Source organism: Nerophis ophidion, linkage group LG02 (assembly GCF_033978795.1).
Source record: "Nerophis ophidion isolate RoL-2023_Sa linkage group LG02, RoL_Noph_v1.0, whole genome shotgun sequence".
Lineage (NCBI taxonomy): Eukaryota > Metazoa > Chordata > Actinopteri > Syngnathiformes > Syngnathidae > Nerophis > Nerophis ophidion.
In genome coordinates, this window is record NC_084612.1 from 63,685,026 (window position 1) to 63,712,237 (window position 27,212).

The following is a 27,212-nucleotide window of genomic DNA, read 5'->3' on the forward strand; positions in this document are numbered from 1 at the left end:
TTCGGCACGTGTTCATGCAGCCAACTAATGAGAACATTGGGGTCAAAGATCAAAGCCCCCCAAACGCTGTGGATTATGACACCTCGTTGAAGTGATAAGATTTTGTGGGAAATGTCGAAGGTCAGCAATTGCAATATTGTGTTCAGGCAAAAACAGAAATCACACATAAAGAACAGACACCTTGCACGTCTTAGACTTAGACAAACTTTATTGATCCTCGAGGGAAATTGTTCCACACAGTTACTCAGTTACAAAGGATGGTAAGGGTAAGGATGGAAAGGATAATGCAGGTATAAAGTAGACAAAGAAATGTACCATTGTAGCAATATACAATATAACATATATGTAATATTTCCATGATATATATACAATATACAAACCCCGTTTCCATATGAGTTGGGAAAGTGTGTTATATGTAAATATAAACAGAATACAATGATTTGCAAATCCTTTTCAACCCATATTCAGTTGAATGCACTACAAAGACAAAATATTTGATGTTCAAACTGATACACATTTTTTTAATTTGCAAATAATCATTACTTTTAAAATTTGATGCCAGCAACACTTGACAAAGAAGTTGGGAAAGGTGGCAATAAATACTGATAAAGTTGAGGAATGCTCATCAAACACTTATTTGGAACATCCCACAGCTGTGCAGGCTAATTGAGAACAGGTGGGTGCCATGATTGGGTACAAAACCAGCTTCCCAAAAAATGCTCAGTCTTTCACAAGAAAGGATGGGGCGAGGTACACCCCTTTGTCCACAACTATGTGAGCAAATAGTCTAACAGTTTAAGAACAACATTTCTCAAAGTGCAATTGCAAGAAATTTTGAGATTTCAACATCCACGGTCCATAATATCATCAAAAGGTTTAGAGAATCTGGAACAATCACTCCACGTAAGTGGCATGGCCGGAAACCAACATTGAATGACCGTGACCTTCGATCCCTCAGACGGCACTATATCAAAAACCGACATTAATCTCTAAAGGATGTCACCACATGGGCCCAGGAACACTTCAGAAAACCACTGTCACTAAATACATTTCTTCGCTACATCTGTAAGTGCAAGTTAAAGCTCTACTATGCAAAGTGAAAGCCTTTTATCAACAACATCCAGAAACACAGCCGGCTTCTCTGGGCCCGAGATCATCTAAGATGGACTAATGCAAAGTGGAAAAGTGTTCTGTGCTCTGACAAGTCCACATTTCAGATTTTTTTGGGAAATATTCAACATCGAGTCATCCGAACCAAAGGGGAAGTGAACCATCCAGACTGATATCGACGCAAAGTTCAAAAGCCAGCATCTGTGATGGTATGGGGGTGCATTAGTGCCCAAGGCATGGGTAACTTACACATCTGTGAAGGCACCCTTAATGCTGAAAGGTACTTACAGGTTTTGAAACAACATATGCTGCCATCTAAGCGCCGTCTTTTTCATGGACGCCCCTGCTTATTTCAGCAAGACGATGCCAAGCCACATTCAGCACGTGTTACAACAGCGTGGCTTCGTAAAAAAAAGAGTGCGGGTACTTTCCTAGCCCGCCTGCAGTCAAGACTTGTCTCCCATTAAAAATGTGTGGCACATTATGAAGCGTAAAATACGTCAGCGGAGTTGAACGACTAAAACTCTACATAAAACAAGAATGAGAAAGAATTCCACCTTCAAAGCTTCAACAATTAGTTTACTCAGTTCCCAAACGTTTATTGAGTGTAGTTAAAAGAAAAGGTGATGTAACACAGTGGTGAACATGCCCTTTCCCAACTACTTTGGCACGTGTTGCAGTCATGAAATTCTAAATTAATTATTATTTGCAAAAAAAAATTTAGTTTATGAGTTTGAACATCAAATATTTTGTATTTGTAGCATATTCAGATGAATATGGGTTGAAAAGGATTTGCAAATCATTGTATTCCGTTTATATTTACATCAAACACACTTTCACCACTCATATGGAAACGGGGTTTGTATAATATATACTGATCTATTATATTATTATGTTATAGTTTATTTTTATATAATATATACAATATATAACAAATCCCATTTACCATGTACAGTATTACAGTATATGTAACAGCTGCAGCATACAATAGAGAGTAGATCCAGCAGAAAATATACATTGTAAACAAAGAGAGGTAGCTAATATAGAAGCGGTCATATTCTAAAAATGTCTAAAATTCCTGAATATTTTACATGCATTCATTGCATAACAACCTTTATTTTACAGCTTTACACTACAAGTAATTTATGTTTTGGTGAATAATAAAAAACTATTTGTTGCACTTTTGCGCTGGTGGTCTGATGGTATGGTTGCTGCCTTTCTTGCAGAAAGCACACGTTCCCGGACATAGCACCAACATTTAGCCATTGAGGTCATTCAGAATATTAGATAACTTCTGGTGTGAATGTGTAAATATTTTTTGGAGAACAGAGATTATGTTCAAAAGAATAGTTGCTTGATAGGTGTGCTCTTTGTCGCAGGTCTGTATAATTGCACAGACAACGGTGGGGGGGGAAAAATGAATCATGCAATTTTTCGGTTTCTCAGGTCCTATCAGACATATTCAGTTGTTTTTTGTCCAAGTCAAGTCTTAAGTCTTAAGACTTTGAGGAGCAATGCCAAGTCAAGTCTTAAGTCTGGCTGAAATTAAGGTTTTCTCATCAGACGCTATCTGAGATACTACATTGATGTATTTAAAAAAAAATTGAAAGTAAGTACTGTACTGTCATTTATTAATTTTATGTATATACATGTATAAACACATATATATATATATATATATATATATATATATATATATATATGTATGTATGTATGTATGTATGGATGTATATATGTATATACATATTCACACACACACACACACACATATATATATATATATATATATATATATATATATATATATATATATATATATATATATATATATATATATGTATGTATGTATGTATGTATGTGTGTGAATATGTATATATACATATATATACATCCATATATATATATATATATATATATATATATATATATATATATATATATACTGTATGTATATATAAATATATGTGTTTGTGTATATATATATATATATGTAGCTGTATATGTGTGTATATATATGTGTGTATATACATACATAGATATATAGATATATTTGTGTGTGTGTGTTTATATATATATATATATATATATATATATATATATATATACATATATAATATATGTAAATGTGTGTGTGTATGTGTATGTACTGTATGTATATATGTACATGTGTATATGTACAGTATATATGTATGTATGTATATGTATATATATGTATGTGTATGTATATTTATATGTGTATATATATACATATGTATGTTTGTGTATATATATATTTTTATACATATATGTATATATATATATATATATGTGTATGTGTATGTACTGTATGTATATATATATATATATGTATATATGTACAGTATATATGTATGTATGTATATGTATATATATGTATGTGTACGTATATGTATATATATACATATGTATGTTTGTGTATATATATTTTTATACATATTTATATGTATATATGTATGTATATGTATATATGTCTGTTTATGTATGTATCTATATATATATATATGTATGTATATGTATATATGTATGTTTATGTGTATACAGTATATACACATATACATATATATATATATATATATGTATGAATATATATATATGTATATATATACAAATATGTATATGTGTATATATATGTATGTACTTTATATGTATGTATGTTTATGTATACATATATATATGTGTATATATATATATATATATATATATATATATATATATATATATATATACATATATATATGTATGTATATACATATATATAGATGTGTATGTATATATATATATATGAATTTGGTAATTAGCGATAGTTGCTGTGCCAGGAGAATCATATTCAAAATGTAGCTTTTGTTATGTCCGCAAGTCTGTTTAGCACGTTTGTGTGCTAAACTTCCATATTATCCATCTGTATTTTTACAGCACCGTAAGTATTCCCCAACACCCAATTCTGTCATTTTAGATGGATGGGGTGAGTATTCATCATTTGTTCAGCAAAATAGCTGCGTTCAGCGGGGGGCTAAGTTTCCCTTTCCCTTAACAAAGTGACTCACTGACATCTCCTTGTGCGTTCTGAAGAAGTCGGAAGTTGTTGAGCCAGCATCATTTATCTTTTATGCCACACTCCTTGCAAGTGTCCGTTCGCTTATTCGATGTCTGTGTGAAGTCTTTAAAACAAAATGCAATCATAAAAGAAGCTGTCAAGTTAAAATCTAAATTTTTTTATCTGTGGCTGCACGCATGTGTTACATTGCGTGTAATATCGAGGGAGGGAAACTATTTCAGTCTGCGATTTTCCCATTATGCTGGGCAACACATTAGAAAAACTTAAATCAATAAAATTATTAAATTAGTAACTCTACTACAAGCCTGGGCATTTATTTTGACTCAGGGGCCACATTTTGAGAGAAAAAAGGGGTCTGGGGGCTGGTATATCTGATTTTTAGGAACTAATACAAAAAATCTCAATAACGTCTGATTGAATGCTAAAAACGTTGTGACAGACCGCCTAAAAAAACGGAATGGAATTAAAAATGTTCTTACTAAATGAGACACCCAGGATGTACATGAAATTAAAGAATGTGGGATTTATAATATTACCTATGAATGATAAGACTGAATATTGACAACGCCCCCTCTCGATTGACATATTTTACAGCCAAGCGAAACGCAACAAAAATGCAACAAACAGCCAAATATGAATGCAAAGGGTAAAAAAAACAAAAACATCTAAAATCTGATACATCTGATATATCACTAAGCTTTGGAACTTTGTTGTAAAAATCTCCTTCCACGTCTGTCCCTGACACCCGCATTTCAGGCTCGTTTTGTAAACACTCTGTGGAAACGCTCCCATACTGCTTGGTGCCTGGTCTGAGCTGCCGTGACTTAGATTACCATAGTAACTAATTAGATTATTATAGTAACTAATTAGCCCTGCGATGAGGTGGCGACTTGTCCAGGGTGTACCCCGCCTTCCGCCCGATTGTAGCTGAGATAGGCGCCAGCGCCCCCCGCGAACCCGAAAGGGAACAAGCGGTAGAAAATGGATGGATAGTAACTAATTAGATTATCATAGTAACTAATTAGATTACCATAGTAACTAGTATATCATGCAAAAGCATAGACTCCAACCATTGAAATATTTTTTACAGTTCAAGACTTACAACCATCAGAAAACATCAATGCACATCATAAAGGCAGCTACAGTTTCCATCTTAAAGATCTAAAAAAAATATTTGGGAATGTCCGGCGGTTTAGATTGAAAAGCTCAACGGGCCTTAATTTGCCCAGGTCTGCTCTACGACATGAACAGTGTTCACAAATCACAAGTCATCCAAGTCAAGTCTCAAGTCTTTCTTTGTGCGATTTAGGAATAATTCAAATCTGAGTCTCATAATCAGCCCCAATCAGGTCTGTAACAGAGGCATAACAATGTTTGGGTCTTAACATCTTTTGCCATATTGGGACTGAGCTGAATAATTTAACACCTGACCTTGACATTGTGCAACAAAGTCAGTCCGGCTATTTTCAATATTCTGAGGTTTGATCAGTGCTGTAACAGAAGCAGGACTCTGCATAAGTGAGGATTTTCCAAAATCCTGAGACAGATATGGTAAATTTAACACGACCGGGATAATAATCAGCACCTCCAAGTCCGAGTCCATGCTTCTCGCCCGGAAAAGGGTGGAATGCCATCTCCGGTTTGGGGAGGAGCCCCTTCCCCAAGTGGAGGAGTTCAAGTACTTCGGAGTCTTGTTCACGAGTGGGGGAAGAGTGGATCGTGAGATCGACAGGCAAATCGGTGCGCCGTCTTCAGTAATGCGGACGCTGTATCGATCCTTTGTGGTGAAGAAGGAGCTGAGCCGGAAGGGAAATCTCTCAATTTACCGGTCGATCTACGTTCCCATCCTCACCTATGGTCATGAGCTTTGGGTCATGACCGAAAGGACAAGATCACAGGTACAAGCGACCGAAATGAGTTTCCTCCGCCGGGTGGTGGGGCTCTTCCTTAGAGATAGGGTGAGAAGCTCTGCCATCCGGGAGGAACTCAAAGTAAAGCCGCTGCTCCTCCACATCGAGAGGAGCCAGATGAGGTGGTTCGGGCATCTGGTCAGGATCCCACCCGAACGCCTCCCTAAGGAGGTGTTTAGGGCACGTCCAAACGGTAGGAGGCCACTGGACATGTTGGGAAGACTATGTCTCCCGGCTGGCCTGAGAACACCTCGGGATCCCCCGGGAAGAGCAAGACGAAGTGGCTGGGGAGAGGAAAGTCTGGGCTTCCCTGCTAAGGCTGCTGCCCCCGCGACCCGACCTCGGATAAGCGGGAGAAGATGGATGGACATTGACATGGTTAGATCAGGGGTGTCAAATATAATGGCCCACGAACAGGTATTATCCGGCCTGTGCGATGAGTTTGCCAAGTATAAAAATGTGCTGTTTTTTTTCTGGAACGAAAGAAACTGCTCTTCTAAATGTGTCCACTAGATGTCCCAACAGCAATTCTGTTAGGCAAGGAAACGGTTTATACGTGGGACAAGCGAGAGGTACACATTAAAGGCCTCTCCTCCTCGACCCACATACCTGCCATTTTATGTCTTCTGCTTTGAACACAATGTCATTTGGGTCCCTCGTTGCCCCAAAATGTCTCCGTCAAACATGAGAAAAATGAACTTAACCCTTTTGAATAGTTTTTACGAGAGATGTCCAATAATGGCTTTTTTGCCGATAGCCGATATTCCGATATTGTCCAACTCTTAATTACCGATGTTGTAATGTTACATGTTGTGTTTTTGTTCAATCTCTTGAAAGACTGTGACTTAAAGTTTAATCCTGGCTTTATGGACACACTGAGACGAAGTCAAAACTCATTGTGTTTTTGCAACTGCACCAATTTCCACAGAATTTTCAACAAATTTGAAGTGTTTTGTCCAGAGGATTATTTGTGAATTGTACATTTTCAGAATGTGCTTGTTCTATTTTTGGCCAAAGTAAAACAAAGAAAACAACCTGAAGTTGCCCTTATTTTTTACTTGTCATGCCATGATTTTACCAGTCTGGCCCACTTGTGATTACATTTTCCTCCATGCGGCCCCTGAACTAAAATGACTTTGACACCCCTGGTTTAGACAAATGAACACAGCAATAGTCCATCTTCCGAGGAAGTACAATAACCACATCTCTGCCTGCATCTGAGAATATTCTGCAATGCCAGACCTGGAGTGTTAAACTAAACTCTTGACATTGCCATAAAGGAAATAAGTCAATCTGGCAATTTTACGATACCTGGGGTGGTATAGCTCGGTTGGTAGAGTGGCCCCGCCAGCAACTTGAGGGTTGCAGGTTCGATTCCCGCTTCCGCCATCCTAGTCACTGCCGTTGTGTCCTTGGACAAGACACTTTACCCACCTGCTCCCAGTGCCACCCACACTGGTTTAAATGTAACTTAGATATTGGGTTTCGACAGTGCGCCATATAACCAGGTGCGCCTAATTTACGCAATAATTCTGGCTGAACTTACTGAAGCAATATTATTTGGTACATGGTGTAATGATAAGTGTGACCAGTGGATGGCAGTCACACATAAGAGATACGTTTAGACTAGAGATGTCCAATAATGTTTTTTTTGCCGAAATCCGATATTCCGATATTGTCCGACTCTTAATTACCGATTCCGATATCAATCGATATAGATATATACAGTTGTGGAATTAACACATTATTATGCCTAATTTTGTTGTGATGCCCCGCTGGATGCATTAAACAATGTAACTGTTGGAGTTAGTTTGTGACAATCCCCAAGATGCAGAGAAGGAGGCAGGCATTGAATAAGAAAACATAATATAATGTCCAAAACAAAAGGTACAAAACACAAACCAGGAACTAGGTATATCCAAATCTGAAAACAGGAACCAGTAAACAGAAAAACTGGAAACAGCTAATGGCTAACAAGAAAACACGAAACAAAAGAGCTAGGAGAAAGCAAACTACAAATAGCTAACATGAACAGCTTACTGCTTCGACGACAAGGACAAATAGTAGCATGACAGGTAGTAGCTGTAACGATGACATCGACACGACACGACACAATCCAGCCCTGACTGGAAGACAAAGCAGGTTTAAATAGTTACTGGCTGATTGACACCAGGTGTGGCCAGGTGCCAATCAACCACAGCTGAGAGGACACTGCACTCAGGGAGACAACCAGGAAACAGAACCAAAATAGGAGTGCTGACAGGAACTAAAGACAGGAAACAAAGACAAATGCAGAGGAAAAACTAAGACATAGACCAAAACTGTCAGGGACAAGCCTGACAGTAACAATGTTTTCCAAAATAAATCAACTCAAGTAATGGGAAAAAAAATGCCAAAATGGCACTGCCATATCTATGATTAAAGTCACAAAGTGAATTATTATTTTTAACATGCCTCAAAACATATATCCATTTTCTACCGCTTATTCCCAGCAGCTTGGAATTTGGGACATGCTCTCCCTGAGAGAGGTTGAGGTGGGCGGGGTTGGGTTATGAGGCAGGGGTGTAGGGGAGGGGGGGGGAAGTGGGGTTGGAGTATATTGTAGCGTCCCGGCAGAGTTAGTGCTGCAAGGGGTTCTGAGTATTTGTTCTATTGTGTTTATGTTGTGTTACGGTGCGGATGTTCTCCCGAAATGTGTTTGTCATTCTTGTCTGGTGTGGGTTCACAGTGTGGTGCGTATTTGTAACTGTGTTAAACTTCTTTATACGGCCACCCTCAGTGTGACATGTATAGCTGTTGACCAAGTATGCTTTGCATTCACTTGTGTGTGTGAAAAGTTGTAGCTATTATGCGATTGGGACGGCACGCAAAGGCAGTGCCTTTAAGGTTTATTGGCGCTCCGTACTTCTCCCTACGTCTGTGTACCACTCCATACAGCGGCGTTTTAAAAGGTCATAAATTTCACATATTACATTTTAAAGCATTTATCTGCCAATAATATCGGCAGTCCGATATTATCGAACATCTCTAGTTTAGACTGCAATATGATGGCAGTAAACAACACCAACACTTTAAATGTTCCATCGAGAATATAGAACATTACACACGGCGCTCAAAAATCTGTCAAAATGTTTTTAGTATGACTTCGGTAAGCTCTGAAGCTGCACCACTTGATGGATTGTCGGCGCATTAAACATGAGGATTATTATGGTGCGTGTATAAGGACCGCAAAATGTCACCTATTAGCAGACATCATCTGGCGTTTTGTTTTGCAATATTATGCAAAAGCACATTTTCTTAACTTCTGTTACCTGCTGATCTGTATTTGGGATCTGCATAAGTCCTTAAAATGTGCGCACCGAGACCGTGCCGACACCATAGTCATAAGCTTCTTCCTTTTCTCTACCTTCTTAAGTGGAATTCATCTCCCGCTTTTGCCGTTTCTAACATAAAGTAGCGTAAAGTTCTTAGCTATCAAAGAGCTAAAAATGTAGTGGGTTTACATAATTCCCCTACGAAACTTCAGTTATTAGAGTAGTGGTTCTTAACCTTGTTGGAGGTTCCGAACCCCACCAGTTTCATACGCGCATTCACCGAACCCTTCTTTTGTGAAAAATGTTTAAGAATTTTTTTCAAATTCAAGACAAAGTTATATGTTTTTTTTCCCCCTGGTGTACAAAATGAACCGTGCATGAACTCACAACAAATTACACACCTACAAATCAGTGTGACTTCTGATGTTGCCGTATCCATAATACGCCGATACAGAGAAGTTTTTATTTACACGATGAGTCAATACTTGCCAACCCTCCCGATTTTTCCGGGAAAATCACGAATTTCAGTTCCCCTCCGGAAAATCTCCCGGGGCTACCATTCTCTCTTAGCGTCCTCTACAACCTTTCGTCACGTCCGATTTTCCTCCATAAAAACGGTGCGTCGGCACATTCACATCATTTATGTGGCTTTTACACACACATAAGTGAATGCAAACGCATACTTGGTCAACAGCCATACAAATCACACTGAGGGTGGCCGAATAAACAAGTTTAACACTGTTACAAATACGCACCACACTGTGAACCCACACCAAACAAAAATGACAAACACATTTGGGGAGAACATCCGCACCGTAACATAACGTCACAAATACCCAGAATCCTTTGCAGCACTAACTCTTCCGGAATCTAAAATATAAAAACCCCGCCCACCTCAACCACGCCCGCCCTCCCTCCAACTAAACCCCCACTCTCCCATCTCCCGAATTCGGAGGTCTCAAGGTTGGCAAGTATGGATGAGTCGGGTATGTTTTGACTGGCTCCGCCGAACTCCTGAGGCCGACTCACCGAACCCCTACGTTTCGATCAAACCCAGGTTAAGAACCACTGTATAAGAGGGTTCCGGTCGGACGGTTTTTCACGGGACACATTTCCGGCGTTGATGTTGCATTATTGAGCCACGGATGAGGACATCTCCTGTTGCCCCGAAAAAGTCATGAGCCCGTAAGAATTCTTTAAAAGTTCAATCTTTTTGTGGTATAACAATATACACCACAACCTGTCAGTGTGGTATAACAATACACACCACAATCTTCCCTCAGACTAGAATTGTCCTATCTAGTCTTTGAGCATTAACTGCTTGGATGAGAGGCTAAACACTTCAAACCGTTAAAGTTGTCTTTAAACCTGAACAGTCTGGTTGAAATCAATCACCTGACCTGAATGTATGAATTCATAGGCATTCATCCAGGAGTTTGGGGCAGTGCGGCAACAAGGAGGAGATTATGGAGTCTATACGAAGGTTAAAAAGGGCAGTGAAGTACTTTCAAAATATAATTTAGGGACCCACTTTAAAAGTGCAAGCTTTGGGAACAGTGACTAAACTAATGCTCTGTAGCTACTAGAGCAGGGGTAGGGAACCTATGGCTCGCGAGCCAGATGCGGCTCTTTTGACGACTGCATCTGGCTCTCGGATAAATCTGAGCTGACATTGCTTAACATGATAAGTAATGAATGATTCCACTTGTAATCACAGTGTTAAAAATAACGTTCAAAAAATTAAAAATTCTCATGCATTTTTATTCCATCCATCCGTTTTCTACCGCACCTGTTCAAGAAGTTGCGTAATGGTAAGAAGTTATTTATTTATTATTGGTTAGTGTGGGGCTTGCCCCTCTGGGGGTTCTTTAGACCACCAAGCACCGAAATGAGAGCCTGTTTCAGGGTTACAATATGGTTTTATTTTTCAATAAGTCTCTCAGTTGCTTTCCAGCAATTGTATTTTTCTTTTTTCGTTCTCGCTCGCACTCTGGCTCCAGCCCCAACCCCGTCTCTCCCCGTGGCTGCCGCTTATAACAGAGCAACAGGTGATTAGATATCAAGGCCCAGGTGGACCATCTACGCACCTGTCGCTGATTTCGAGGCCTGTCCTGGCACACCCCAGTTCGCTGCAGGCCCGCAGGCCATTCCCCCTCCGCAGTTAGCTTCCAAATAACAATTTTATTACAAAGAATAATAGACCTCTTATACCCTAGAAATGTTGGTCTTACTTAAAAATGCACGCATTTAGTTGTTTTCAGTGTTAAAAAAAATATTATATGGCTCTTACGGAAATACATTTTAAAATATTTGGCTTTTTGGCTCTCTCAGCCAAAAAGGTTCCCGACCCCTGTACTAGAGTAATCCCGATACCAATATTTTGATACCGGTACCAAAATGTATTTCAATACTTTTTTAAATAAAGGGGACCACAAAAATGACATAATTGGCTTTATTTTAACAACAAACCTTACGGTACATTAAACATAAGTTTCTTATTGTAGAACAATTTTGGTCTTAAATAAAATAGTGAACATACAAGAAAACTTGTCTTTTAGTAGTAAGTTAACAAACAAAGGCTCCTAATTGGTCTGCTGGCAAATGCAGTCACATATTGTGTCATTTATCATTCTATTAGTTTGTCGAAATTATAAAGGACAAGCTGTAAAAATGGATTACTAATCTACTTGTTAATATCTGCTTACTTCCTCTTTAAACATGTTCTATCTACACTTCTATCAACACATTACACATACGAAGTCAAATCAGCTCTGTTATTTTCCGTTTTTTCGACTGTTCTCCGGTACCTTGGAGACATCATGCCTCGTCGGTGTGTTGTCGGAGGTTGTAACAACACGAACAAAGACGGATTCAAGTTGCACCAGTGGTCAAAAGATGCGAAAGTCCCTCGTTTGTTCCGCACACTTTACCGACAACAGCTATGCTACGACAGAGATGGCAAGAATGTGTGGATATTCTGCGACACTCAAAGCAGATGCATTTCCAACGATAAAGTCAACGAAATCAAAAAGGTGAGGTTTGTTAAAGTTATTGACCTATGTGGAGTGTGCTAATCATACATATTTGGTCACGGCATGACTGCAAGCTAATCGATGCTAACATGCTATTTAGGCTAGCTGTATGTACATATTGCATCATTATGCCTCATTTGCAGCTATATTTGCATCCAGCCTTTCCCTCCACCCACATTTAATGCCAAACAAACACATACCAATCGTTAGTTAGAAGGCGATCGCCGAATTCGTCCTCGCTTCCTCCTGTGCCGCTGTCTGTCGTGATATGGCTCAATAGCTTCAGTTTCTTCTTTAATTTCATTTTCGCTATCTGCCTCCACACTCCAACCATCCGTTTCAATACATGCGTAATCTGTTGAATCGCTTGCGCCGCTGAAATCCGAGTCTGAATCCGGGCTACTATGCTATACCTTTCTGTGCTATCCCCCATGTTTGTTTCTGGTGGTTTCACGCAGTGACGTCACAGGATAATAGACGGGTGGATATAACGACGGTTAAAATCAGTTACTTTGAAGCCGTTTTTCGGGATATTGCGTGATGGGTAAAATTTTGAGAAAAACTTTGAAAAATAAAATAAGCCACTGGGAACGGATTTTTATTGGTTGTAACCCTTCAGAAATTGTGATAATGTTCCCCTTTAAAGACACAGACAAAATATTGCCTGAACAACTCTTTGGGGCCAGTTTTGTAGGATCTCTGTGTGAAAGAGGCTTCTGATACTACCCTTCAAAAGTAAAATATTGGTAGCATCTTGCTGTTTGATTAGGATCCATTCTTTGCCTCAACTGGTTCTGGGTATACGCTCTGGGTTGCATCTTCTCTGCACGTGATTGTGAATTCCAAAACTCAGCATTCTTGAGCAGCAGCGAAAATATTTAATCTGCAAACCTCATTGTTAAGTTTGTGCAGCGTTGAAGTCAAACAGCGGTGGTCTCTGTTGTTTTTCCTGATAGTAGCACCACACGACAGGAAATTCCTCGGACTTGTGTCGACATCGTACTCCAGCGTGGATCAAACCAGGGGGGTGGACAAATTCACCTTGCCTTTCTAATGTTCTCAGGAGCTCTGGAGTGCAGCAGATGTCGCTTCATGACACCACATAGCAAACATGCGCTCCCTCAACGCTTATTAACGGGGCTTGTGATCAGGCTCTGGCGACCCGGCACTGACAGCCCGTTTATGTGATCAGAGCTCTGTGCGCTTTCTCAGCCCGACTGTCTTTCTTCTGATTACTTCATGCTCGACTGACAGACTTAATAATCCGCACACAGGCTCCATCAGAACGCACATCTAGTCTGGCATTTCCTCCTAATGTGACAGCATATGGCAGTATGGGAAATAGTATATACAGTTTGACCGTCGTGTCTGTTCCCCATGAACAGTCAGCACTTATCCTCCCTCTTGTCAACAATGGGTCGTGGTATGAAGGGTTGGAACACACTTACACTGTTTCATCATTAGTCAAACTAAATATTATAATTTCTTGCATCATGCATTACTGAAAATATTCATGTTTAGTAACTATTAAGGTTGTACCGGTACCAGTATAGTATCTCGTTACTAATTAATCAAAACGGTACTATACTTTGTTTGAAAAGTACCCGTTCCCAATTATGCATCCATCTATCCATTCTCTCCCGCTTATTCCCTTTGGGGTCGCGGGCGGCGCTGGAGCCTATCTCAGCTGACAGAGGTCTGTAATTTTCATCCTAGGTACACTTCAACTGTGAGAGACAGAATGTGAAAAAAAAAATCCAGGAATTCACATTGTAGGAATTTTAAAGAATTTATTTGTAAATTATGATGGAACATAAGTATTTGGTCAATAACAAAAATTCAACTCAATATTTTGTAATATAATCTTTGTTGGCAATACCAGAGTTCAAACGATTACTATAGGTCTTTACCAGGTTTGCACACACATTAGCTGGTATTTTGGCCCATTCCTCTATGCAGATCTTCTCGAGAGCAGTGATGTTTTGTGGCTGTCGCCGAGCAACACGGACTTTCAACTCCCTCCACAGATTTTCTATGGGGTCGAGGTCTGGAGACTAGCTAGGCCACTCCAGGACTTTCAAATGCTTCTTACGGAGCCACTCCTTCGTTGCCTGAGCAGTGTGTTTGGGATCATTGTCATGCTGGAAGACCCAGCCACGTTTTATCTTCAATGCTCTCACTGATGGAAGGAGGTTTTGGCTCAAAATCTCACGATACGTGGCCCCATTCATTCTTTCTAACAGAGTATAGTACCAAAATGGTACTATACTCTGTTTGAAAAGTACCGGGTCCCAATTATCCATCCATTCATTCATTCTCTGCGGCTTATTCCCTTCGGGGTAGCGGGCGGCACTGGAGCCTATCTCAACTACAATCGGGCGGAAGGCGGGGTACATCCTGGACAAGTCGCCACCTCATTGCAGGCCCAACACAGACAACATTCACACTCACATTCACACACTAGGGCCAATTTAGTGTTGCCAATCAACCTATCCCCAGGTGCATGTCTTTGTTATTATTGTTATTACTTTTAACGGGCATGACTCGTGGTGCAACGGATCAACATTGATCCGTTCGGATCAATGTCTTCGGTTCGGCACACACGTAAACCGCCGTTTGAATTATGAAAAAAAAAAAAAAAGTTGTTTGCACGTTCAGTCCACACACAGCGTGGTCACTGCGAGCGGAGTAACGGAGGGGCTTGAACGCATTGTCATTTGGCGCCCTCGTTGCCCCCAAAATGTCTCTGTCAAACATGAGAAAAATGAAATTAACCCTTTTGAATGGTTTTTACGAGAGATGTCCAATAATGGCTTTTTTGCTGATAGCCGATATTCCGATATCAACAGATACAGTGGGGCAAAAAAGTATTTAGTTAGCCACCGATTGTGCAAGTTCTCCCACTTAAAATGATGACAGAGGTCTGTAATTTTCATCATAGGTACACTTCAACTGTGAGAGACAGAATGTGAAAAAAAAAATCCAGGAATTCACATTATAGGAATTTAAAAAAAAATATTTGTAAATTATGATGGAAAATAAGTATTTGGTCAATAACAAAAATTCAACTCAATATTTTGTATTTTTAACCTTTGTTGGCTATAACAGAGGTCAAACGATTACTATAGGTCTTTACCAGGTTTGCACACACAGTAGCTGGTATTTTGGCCCATTCCTCTATGCAGATCTTCTCGAGAGCAGTGATGTTTTGTGGCTGTCGCCGAGCAACACGGACTTTCAACTCCCTCCACAGATTTTCTATGTGGTCGAGGTCTGGAGACTAGCTTGGCCACTCCAGGACTTTCAAATGCTTCTTATGGAGCCATTCCTTTGTTGCCTGAGCAGTGTGTTTGGGATCATTGTCATGCTGGAAGACCCAGCCACGTTTCATCTTCAATGCTCTCACTGATGGAAGGAGGTTTTGGGTCAAAATCTCACGATACATGGCCCCATTCATTTTTTCTAACAGAGTATAGTAACAAAATGGTACTATACTCTGTTTGAAAAGTACCCGGTCCCAATTATCCATCCATCCATTCATTCTCTGCGGCTTATTCCCTTCGGGGTAGCGGGCGCCACTGGAGCCTATCTCAACTACAATCGGGCGGAAGGCGGGGTACATCCTGGACAAGTCACCACCTTATCGCAGGGCCAACACAGACAACATTCACACTCACATTCACACACTAGGGCCAATTTAGTGTTGCCAATCAACCTATGCCCAGGTGCATGTCTTTGTTATTATTGTTATTATTTTTAACGGGCATGACTAGTGGTGCGACGGATCAACATTGAGCCGTGATCCGTTCGGATCAATATCTTTGGTTCGGCACACACGTGATCCGCGGTTTGATTTATGAAAAAAAATAAAGTTGTTTGCGCGTTCAGTCCACACACAGTGTGGTCATGGCGAGCAGAGTAACGGAGGAGCTTGAATGCCCCGCACCATTTCATCAGTGTGTTTATAGGTGCAGACTCAGTTGTGCAAAACAATGGTTTTAAACACTAGAGCCACGTTACGACATCCCGTCGCCCACCCACTTCAGCGATAAGATTGTGCCAGATTTTATTTAATTTTTTTCTTGATTTGAAAAATTATCCGATCCGTGACTCTGATCCGAGAAACGATCCGAACCGTGAGTTTTTCTTATCCTTTGCACCCCTAGGCATGACAGCGCGCCGTCACGTCATGACATTGCTGGGTTTATGAGCAGAGGAGCGTGTTCGGTAGCGTACAAGCACAGAGTACTTACAAGCAGACACAGTATTTAGACAGAAAAGGGAGAACGGACGCATTTTGGCCTAAAAACTTAAGATAAAGGTGCAGCTAAAACACTGTAACGCCCTCAGGAAGAGATGCTTTAAGACATGGCTAACTAGCTATCGGCAAATGTCCATCCGCAGTCGGCAGTGTTTTAGTTACTTCTAAGTCACTAATCCTCGCCTCCATGACGACGAATAAAGTGAGTTTCTTACAAGTATTAATAGCTAAACATGCTTCACTACACACCGTAGGACGATACAATAGCTCACTGGCGTCACCGCTAACCAAAGCTAGTGTGCCTGAATGTAAACAAATGCCAAGGGCGGCATAGCTCGGTTGGTAGAGTGGCTGTGCCAGCAACTTGAGGGTTGCAGGTTCGATTCCCGCTTGTGCCATCCTAGTTACTGCCGTTGTGTCCTTGGGCAAGACACTTTACCCACCTGCTCCCAGTGCCACCCACACTGGTTTAAATGTAACTTAGGTATTGGGTGTCGCTATGTAAAGCGCTTTGAGTCACTAGAGAAAAGCGCTATATAAATATAATTCACTAATTCACTACACCTAACATCCACTGTAATGACACCAAGTACAGTAGCGTATCTAGTCGATGCATCTATATTTTTTATCGTCACAAAATCTTTTTTACCTTTTTAAATATTCATGTTATGTTTATAAACTCAAGAAATATGTCCCTGGACACATGAGGACTTTGAATATGACCAATGTATGATCCTGTAACGACTTGGTATTAGATCGGTACTTAAATTTGTGGTATCATCCAAAACTAATGTAAAGCATCCAAACAATAGAAGAATAAGTGATAATTACATTTTTAACAGAAGTGTAGATAGAACATGTTCAAAGAGGAAGTAAGCAGATATTAACAAATAGATTAGTAATCCATTTTTACAGCTTGTCCTTTATAATTTTTACAAACTAATAGAATGATAAATGACACAATATGTGACTGCATTTGCCAGCAGACCAATTAGGAGCCTTTGTTTGTTAACTTACTACTAAAAGACAAGTTTTCTTGTATGTTCACTATTTTATTTAAGACCAAAATTGTTCTACAATAAGAAACTTATGTTTAATGTACCGTAAGGTTTGTTGTTAAAATAAAGCCAATTATGTCATTTTTGTGGTCCCCTTTATTTAAAAAAGTATTGAAATACATTTTGGTACCGGTACCAAAATATTGGTATCGGGATTACTCTAGTACAGGGGTCGGAAACCTTTTTGGCTGAGAGAACCAAAAAGCCAAATATTTTAAAATGTATTTCTTTAAGAGCCATATAATATATTTTTTAACACTGAAAACAACTAAACGCGTGCATTTTTAAGTGAGACCAACATTTCTAGGGTATAAGAGGTCTATTATTCTTTGTAATAAAATTGTTATTTGGAAGCTAACTGCGGAGGGGGAATGGCCTGCGGGCCTGCAGCGAACTGGGGTGTGCCAGGACAGGCCTCGAAATCAGCGACAGGTGCGTAGATGGTCCACCTGGGCCTTGATATCTAATCACCTGTTGCTCTGTTATAAGCGGCAGCCACGGGGAGAGACGGGGTTGGGGCTGGAGTCAGAGTGCGAGCGAGAACGAAAGAGAAAAATACAATTGCTGGAAAGCAACTGAGAGACTTATTGAAAAATAAAACCATATTGTAACCCTGAAACAGGCTCTCATTTCGGTGCTTGGTGGTCTAAAGAACCCCCAGAGGAGCAAGCCCCACACTAACCAATAATAAATAAATAACTTCTTACCATTACGCAACTTCTTGAACAGGTGCGGTAGAAAACGGATGGATGGAATAAAAATGCATGAGAATTTTTAATTTTTTGAACGTTATTTTTAACACTGTGATTACAAGTGGAATCATTCATTACTTATCATGTTAAGCAATGTCAGCTCAGATTTATCCGAGAGCCAGATGCAGTCGTAAAAAGAGCCGCATCTGGCTCGCGAGCCATAGGTTCCCTACCCCTGCTCTAGTAGCTACAGAGCATCAGTTTAGTCACTGTTCCCAAAGCTTGCACTTTTAAAGTGGGTCCCTAAATTATATTTTGAAAGTACTTCACTGCCCTTTTTAACCTTCGTATAGACTCCATAATCTCCTCCTTGTTGCCGCACTGCCCCAAACTCCTGGATGAATGCCTATGAATTCATACATTCAGGTCAGGTGATTGATTTCAACCAGACTGTTCAGGTTTAAAGACAACTTTAACGGTTTGAAGTGTTTAGCCTCTCATCCAAGCAGTTAATGCTCAAAGACTAGATAGGACAATTCTAGTCTGAGGGAAGATTGTGGTGTGTATTGTTATACCACACTGACAGGTTGTGGTGTATATTGTTATACCACAAAAAGATTGAACTTTTAAAGAATTCTTACGGGCTCATGACTTTTTCGGGGCAACAGGAGATGTCCTCATCCGTGGCTCAGTAATGCAACATCAACGCCGGAAATGTGTCCCGTGAAAAACCGTCCGACCGGAACCCTCTTATACAGTGGTTCTTAACCTGGGTTTGATCGAAACGTAGGGGTTCGGTGAGTCGGCCTCAGGAGTTCGGCGGAGCCAGTCAAAACATACCCGACTCATCCATACTTGCCAACCTTGAGACCTCCGAATTCGGGAGATGGGAGAGTGGGGGTTTAGTTGGAGGGAGGGCGGGCGTGGTTGAGGTGGGCGGGGTTTTTATATTTTAGATTCCGGAAGAGTTAGTGCTGCAAAGGATTCTGGGTATTTGTGACGTTATGTTACGGTGCGGATGTTCTCCCCAAATGTGTTTGTCATTTTTGTTTGGTGTGGGTTCACAGTGTGGTGCGTATTTGTAACAGTACTAAAAACATTTTGACAGATTTTTGAGCGCCGTGTGTAATGTTCTATATTCTCGATGGAACATTTAAAGTGTTGGTGTTGTTTACTGCCATCATATTGCAGTCTAAACTAGAGATGTTCGATAATATCGGACTGCCGATATTATTGGCAGATAAATGCTTTAAAATGTGATATATTAAATTTATGACCTTTTAAAACGCCGCTGTATGGAGTGGTACACAGACGTAGGGAGAAGTACGGAGCGCCAATAAACCTTAAAGGCACTGCCTTTGCGTGCCGTCCCAATCGCATAATAGCTACGACTTTTCACACACACAAGTGAATGCAAATCATACTTGGTCAACAGCTATACATGTCACACTGAGGGTGGCCGTATAAAGAATTTTACCACTGTTACAAACACGCACCACACTGTGAACCCACACCAGACAAGAATGACAAACACATTTCGGGAGAACATCCGCACCGTAACACAACATAAACACAATAGAACAAATTCTCAGAACCCCTTGCAGCACTAACTCTGCCGGGACGCTACAATATACTACAACCCCACCTTCCCCCCTTACACCCCTGCCTCATAACCCAACCCCGCCCACCTCAACCTCTCTCAGGGAGAGCATGTCCCAAATTCCAAGCTGCTGGGAATAAGTGGTAGGAAATGGATATATGTTTTGAGGCATGTTAAAAAAAATAATTCACTTTGTGACTTCAATCATAGATATGACAGTGCCATTTTGGCATTTTTTTTCCCATTACTTGAGTTGATTTATTTTGGAAAACATTGTTACTGTCAGGCTTGTCCCTGACAGTTTTGGTCTATGTCTTAGTTTTTCCTCTGCATTTGTCTTTGTTTCCTGTCTTTAGTTCCTGTCAGCACTCCTATTTTGGTTCTGTTTCCTGGTTGTCTCCCTGAGTGCAGTGTCCTCTCAGCTGTGGCTGATTGGCACCTGGCCACACCTGGTGTCAATCAGCCATTCACTATTTAAACCTGCTTTGTCCGCCAGTCAGGTCTGGATTGTGTCATGTCGTGTCGATGTCATCGTTACAGCTCCTACCTGTCGTGCTACTATTTGTCCTTGTTGTCGTAGCGGTAAGCTGTTCATGTTAGCTATTTGTAGTTTGCTTTCTCCTAGCTCTTTTGTTTCGTGTTTTCTTGTTAGCCATTAACTGTTTTCAGTTTTTCTGTTTGCTGGTTCCTGTTTTCAGATTTGGATATACCTAGTTCCTGGTTTGTGTTTTGTACCTTTGATTTTGGACATTAAATTATGTTTCTTATTCAATGCCTGCTTCCTTCTCTGCATCTTGGGGATTGTCACAAACTAACTCCAACAGTTACATTGTTTAATGCATCCAGCGGGGCATCACAACAAATTTCGGCATAATAATGTGTTAATTCCACAACTGTATATATCTATATCGATTGATATCGGAATCAGTAATTAAGAGTCGGACAATATCGGAATATCGGATTTTGGCAAAAAAACATTATTGGACATCTCTAGTCCAAACGTATCTCTTATGTGTGACTGCCATCCACTGGTCACACTTATCATTACACCATGTACCAAATAATATTGCTTCAGTAAGTTCAACCAGAATTATTGCGTAAATTAGGCGCACCTGGTTATAAGGCGCACTGTCGAGTTTTGCGAAAATTAAATGATTTTAAAGGCCTACTGAAACCCACTACTACCGACTGCGCAGTCTGATAGTTTATACATCAATGATGAAATATTAACATTGCAACACATGCCAATACGGCCTTTTTAGTTTACTAAATTGCAATTTTAAATTTCGCGCGAAGAATCCTGTTGAAAACGTCGGTATGATGACGCGTATGATGACGCGTGCAAGTGACGTCTCGGGTTGTAACGGACATTTTTTTCCAGCCCGATCCCAGCTATAAGTAGTCTGCTTTAATCGCATAATTACACAGTATTCTGGACATCTGTGTTGCGGAATCTTTTGCAATGTGTTCAATTAATAATGGAGACGTCCAAGAAGAAAGATGTAGGTGGGAAGCAGTGTATTGCAGCTGCCTTTAGCAACACGAACACAGCCGGTGTTTCCTTGTTTACCTTCCCGAAGGTGAAGCTTTACTATGGAACAGAGCGGTCAAGCAAACATGGTTCCCGACCACATGTCAACCGGCAGGTTTCGGTGAGAAAATTGTGGTAATAAGTCGGCTCTTGCCATAGAAATGAGCGGAGCTTGCGTCGTTCCTCGTGTAAAAAGAGGCAGCTGCGACTCTCTTGCCTCCCCCGTGGCTTCCCTCGGAGACACTGGCGGTCACCAAACCCGTGGCCACACTCCTCCGACTTTCAGGTATAACAGTATAATTTCACTACAACACTAGTAACACAATAAGTAGATAAGGGATTTTCCAGAATTATCCTAGTAAATGTGTCTAATAACATCTGAATCGCTCACACTGCCCTTTTTGTTTTTTTTTCTTTTTAGTCCTTCACTTTCACTATCCTCATCCATGAATCTTTCATCCTCGATTAAATTAATGGGGAAATCGTTGCTTTCTCGGTCCGAATCGCTCTCGCTGCTGGTGGCCATGATTGTAAACAATGTTCAGATGTGAGGAGCCCTACAACCCGTGACGTCACGCGCTCATCGTCTGCTACTTCCGGTACAGGCAAGGCTTTTTTATTAGCGAACTTTATCGTGGATGTTCTCTACTAAATCCTTTCAGCAAAAATATGGCAATATCGCGAAATGATCAAGTATGACACATGGAATGGACCTGCTATCCCCGTTTATATAAGAAAATCTCATTTCAGTAGGCCTCTAAGTGCGGCTTATAGTCTGAAAAATACGGTATTTTTTGCGGCCTCCTGTCGTTGATCCTTTGGCATATTTGGAAAGACACTCTAACTCCACCATACTCGGACCAGAATAAAGTGTAATGACCTCTACACTGACGTCATTACTTTTTGTAAACAGTATGAGGGGCAAAAGGCTGCACCCCGGCGGTCAGGCATTTTTGTCACATTCTTGAGTGCGGTCAGAAGAGCACAACCCAACGAAAGCTGACTTTACCGATGTGGCCTCCATGTTTCAAATTGCATGTTGCCGCTTGTCATGTAATGCCTTGACACACACACACACACACACACACACACACACACACACACACACACACACAAAAAAAATCTTCTCTCATCACTCAATCACATGATCCTGACAGCGTATGGACTCCTTTTGAATAAAATGCGGAGCTTTCCCCCCACTACTTTGGTGCTTTTGATGTGGCTCGCCCTCGTTTGTGTGCGGTAATTTATGTCTGTAATTATGCGGCTTGTGTCTGTGTGTTTCAAAGGGGAAGCAATTAGTCTGCTGCTTGTCTGATAGTTGTCTTAGGCTGCCATTCCAAGTGAGGTAAAGTATAAGACGATAATTATGGCTTTTCTGTTCTGTGCCTTTAAGTACTGCGGTAAAGCCCGCAATAGCTGCTTTGAAAACTATTACAAAGGCACTAATCTTTTTTCTTCTGAAATGGCTAAAGTTGATTTTTTTCCAAGTTCTATAGGACTAGCAAGTCATCTGAGGGACATGTAGGTTTATCTATTTTATCATACCTAGTAGGTTTGTACGGTATACCGGTATTAGTACCGCAATACTAATGAATCATATTCAGTACTATACCGCATCAAAAAAGTACAGGTCCTGGATGTAAACAAATGCCATGGGTGGATCTGCACCTAAAATCCACTGGAATGATACCAAGTACAGGAGCGTATCAAGTCGATACTACTATGATTACGTCAATATTTTTTAGCATCGTTTTTTTTTTCAAGTTTATATTATGTTTATAAACTCAGGAAATATGTCCTTGGACCCATGAGGACTTTGAATATGACTAATGTATGATCCTGTAACTACTTGGTATTATATTGATACCCAAATTTGTGGTATCATCCAAAAGTAATGTAAAGTATCCATAAAACAGAAGAATAAGTAATTATTACATTTTAACAGAAGTATAGATAGATAGATAGAACATGTTTCAAGAGAATTGGTTATTAACAGTAAACGAACAAGTAGATTAATAATTCATTTTTGTACCACTTGTCCTTAATAATGTTGACAAAATAATAGAATGATAAATGACACAATATGTTACTGCATATGTCAGCAGACTAAATTAGGAGCCTTTGTTTGTTTACTTCCTACTAAAACACAAGTTGTCTTGTATGTTCACTATTTTATTTGAGGACAAACTTGCAATAAGAAACATATGTATAATGTACCATAAGGTTTTTAGTTAAAAATAATGCTAATAATAAAAAATGTTGTGGTCACTTTTATTTAAAAAAGTATTGGAAAGTATGGAAATACATTTTGGAACAGGTACCAAAATATTGGTATTGGGACAACACTAATACCTAGATAATGTTTATAGTGATGTATGAAATGTACACATTTGTATATTCACCGAGATACAAGTACAATATTCAATTGATATGACCTGGCATGGTTGTGCTTCATATGCTGCTGCTGTGCTACGCCATTCAGAATCTAGCAAGCACATGCATTTCTGTCATAGTGTGACTTTACTCTGCATATCCCAAAAATGTATACCGTATTTTTCGAACTATAAGTCGCAGTTTTTTTCATAATTTGGCCGGGGGTGCGACATATACTCCGGAGCGACTTATGTGTCAAATTATTAACACATTACCGTAAAATATAAAATAATATTATTCAGCTCATTCGCGGAAGAGACGAAGAAAATGTCTGCAATCGTCGCACACACGTCAACCAATAAGAATTTGGCGGGAGAGAGTCATGGCAGAAGTGCATTGTGGGTCATGGAATGCTAACTGCTATATGCTATATGCTACTGCCGTAGCTATTAAGATGAATCATTTCATCGTTGGCGGGTAACTTATAAAAACTGAGAAGGGCTGAACAAAAATGGCACCAAAAAGGAAATCATGTACTACAGATTACAAGCTGGACGTAGTGAAATATGCAGCAGAAAACGACAAGAGGAAGCAGCGCATACCTTTGGAGTTGGCAGAGTTGTTTAGAAGCGACATTGAGGAAGAATATTTCATGGGATTTATCGATTAGGAGTGACAGATTGTTTGGTAAATGGATAGCATGTTCAAACTCATAAACTTTGTTTTTTTTTTGCAAATAATAATTAACTTAGAATTTCATGGCTGCAACACGTGCCAAAGTAGTTGGGAAAGGGAATGTTCACCACTGTGTTACATCACCTTTTCTTTTAATAACACTCAATAAATGTTTGGTAACTGAGGAAAGTAATTGTTGAAGCTTTGAAAGTGGAATTCTTTCCCATTCTTGTTTAATGTAGAGCTTCAGTCGTATTTTACACTTCATAATGCGCCACACATTTTCGATGGGAGACAGGTCTGGACTGCAGGCGGGCCAGGAAAGTACCTACACTCTTTTACTACGAGGCCACGCTGTTGTAACACGTGGCTTGGCATTGTCTTGCTGAAATAAGCAGGGGCGTCCATGATAACGTTGCTTGGATGACAACATATGTTGCTTGAAATCCTGTGTGGACCATTCAGCATTAATGGTGCCTTCACAGATGTGTAAGTTACCCATGCCTTGGGCACTAATACACCCCCATACCTTCACAGATGCTGGCTTTTGAGATTTGCGCCTATAAAAATCCGAATGGTTATTTTCCTCTTTGTTCCAGAGGACACCATGTCCACAGTTTCCAAATATAATTTGAAATATGGACTCGTCAGACCACAGAACACTTTTCCACTTTGCATCAGTCCATCATAGATGATCTCGGGCCCAGCGAAGCCGGCGGTGTTTCTGGGTATTGTTGATGAATGGGTTTTGCTTTGCATAGTAGATTTTAACTTGCACTTACAGATGTAGCGACCAACTGTAGTTACTGACAGTGGTTTTATAAAGTGTTCCTGAGCCCATGTGGTGATATCCTTTAGACACTGAAGTCGGATTTTGATGCGGTACCACCTGAGGGATCAAAGGTCTGTAATATCATCGCTTACGTGCAGTGATTTCTCCAGATTCTCTGAACCTTTTGATGATTTTACGGACCGTAGATGGTAAATCCCTAAATTCCAAGCAATAGCTCGTTGAGAAATGTTGTTCTAAAACTGTTCACCAATTTGCTTACAAAGTGGTGACCCTCGCCCCATCCTTGTTTGTGAATTACTTAGCATTTCATGGAAGCTGCTTTTATACCCAATCATGGCACCCACCTGTTCCCAATTAGCCTCCACACCTGAGGGATGTTCCATATAAGTGTTTGATGAGCATTCCTCAACTTTATCAGTATTTATTACCACCTTTCCCAACTTCTTTGTCACGTGTTGCTGGCATCAAATTCTAAAGTTAATGATTATTTGCAAACAGAGAAATGTTTATCAGTTTGAACATCAAATACTTTGTCTTTGTAGCATATTCAACTGAATATGGGTTGAAAATGATTTGCAAATCATTGTATTCCATTTATATTTACATCTAACACAATTTCCCAACTCAAATGGAAACAGGGTTTGTAGTTGAGTTTTTAATGTCAAACCATGAATAATATGTAAAAAAATAAACTGAACCATTCCCATTATTATTAGTAGTCCATTAAAAGTCCTCACCAGACAAGTGGTATTTTTGGTGTCTCAATAGCTCCCAGAGCTTTTAGACGTCTGGTAGACAGAGCAGATGTCTTCATACGATGAACCCAAAGACCGACACTCACTGCAACACGAAACCCTTTCTCCATTAACTTATCTCTGTATTATGTGTAAATGTACCTGCACAATCCCACGGGAAAGTAAAGTAAAAGTTATCCAAAACATAAAACAGATTTATAGTTCAGAATGTTTAATGACATGAATGTAAGGCCATGATATCAGCCTGAGAGTGGAGGATTACTGTCACACAGACATGACCTGATTCTATGCTCGTATCAGCAGTTTTATCAACCAGTGAAATGTTGCCCTCAAACTTTTTTCACGGTCATTATCATTATTTCCACTGTTCTTTGGGGTTCATTCCAAAGCCAAAACGTTCAGCTTCTTAGCCTGTAGTTATGTATCTCTCATGCTTTAGTTGAAATGCCGATAAGTACCTCTGACTGCTCTTTCATTGGTTCTGATTTATATGGAAAGTCTTTGTATTGCGAATAGCTGCTATCAGCTGATGGCAGTTTTATTGGAAATGGGGGTATTTCTGTTGAGGCATTAACGTCGAGAGAACATTCCATTTTTATCTTTGAAACAGACACAATTAACAATGAGTTATGCTTTTTGGTTGTTTTTAAGAATCCCTAAAAGGATTATTGGTTCCATTGTTAGGTCAGGGCGGTCAGAATGGAAAAAAACTAGAAATACGTCGTCAAAGATTATTCCCTACAACCAAATTCTTAGCTGTCCCTTAAACCATCCATCCATTTTCTACTGCTTGTCCCTTTTGGGGTCACGGGGGTGCTGGAGCCTATCTCAGCTGCATTCGGGCGGAAGGTGGGGTACAGCCTGGACAAGTCGCAATCTCATTGCAGGTCCTTTAAACCAGTTTTTCTTAACCCTAAAGGCCACAAGCGACCCCTAGAGCAGTGGTTCTCAACCTTTTTTTAGTGATGTACCCCCGTGAACATTTTTTTAATTCAAGTACCCCCTAATCAGAGCAAAGCATTTTTGGTTGAA

The 27,212-nt window shown here is 40.0% G+C and overlaps 1 protein-coding gene across 1 annotated transcript in view; it reads left to right on the forward strand.

The window, feature by feature from the left end:
* The window catches only part of megf6b (multiple EGF-like-domains 6b), a 187,312-nt gene that overhangs the window by 39,594 nt on the left and 120,506 nt on the right, over positions 1-27,212 (forward strand). The gene's annotated exons all lie outside the window — the stretch shown is intronic.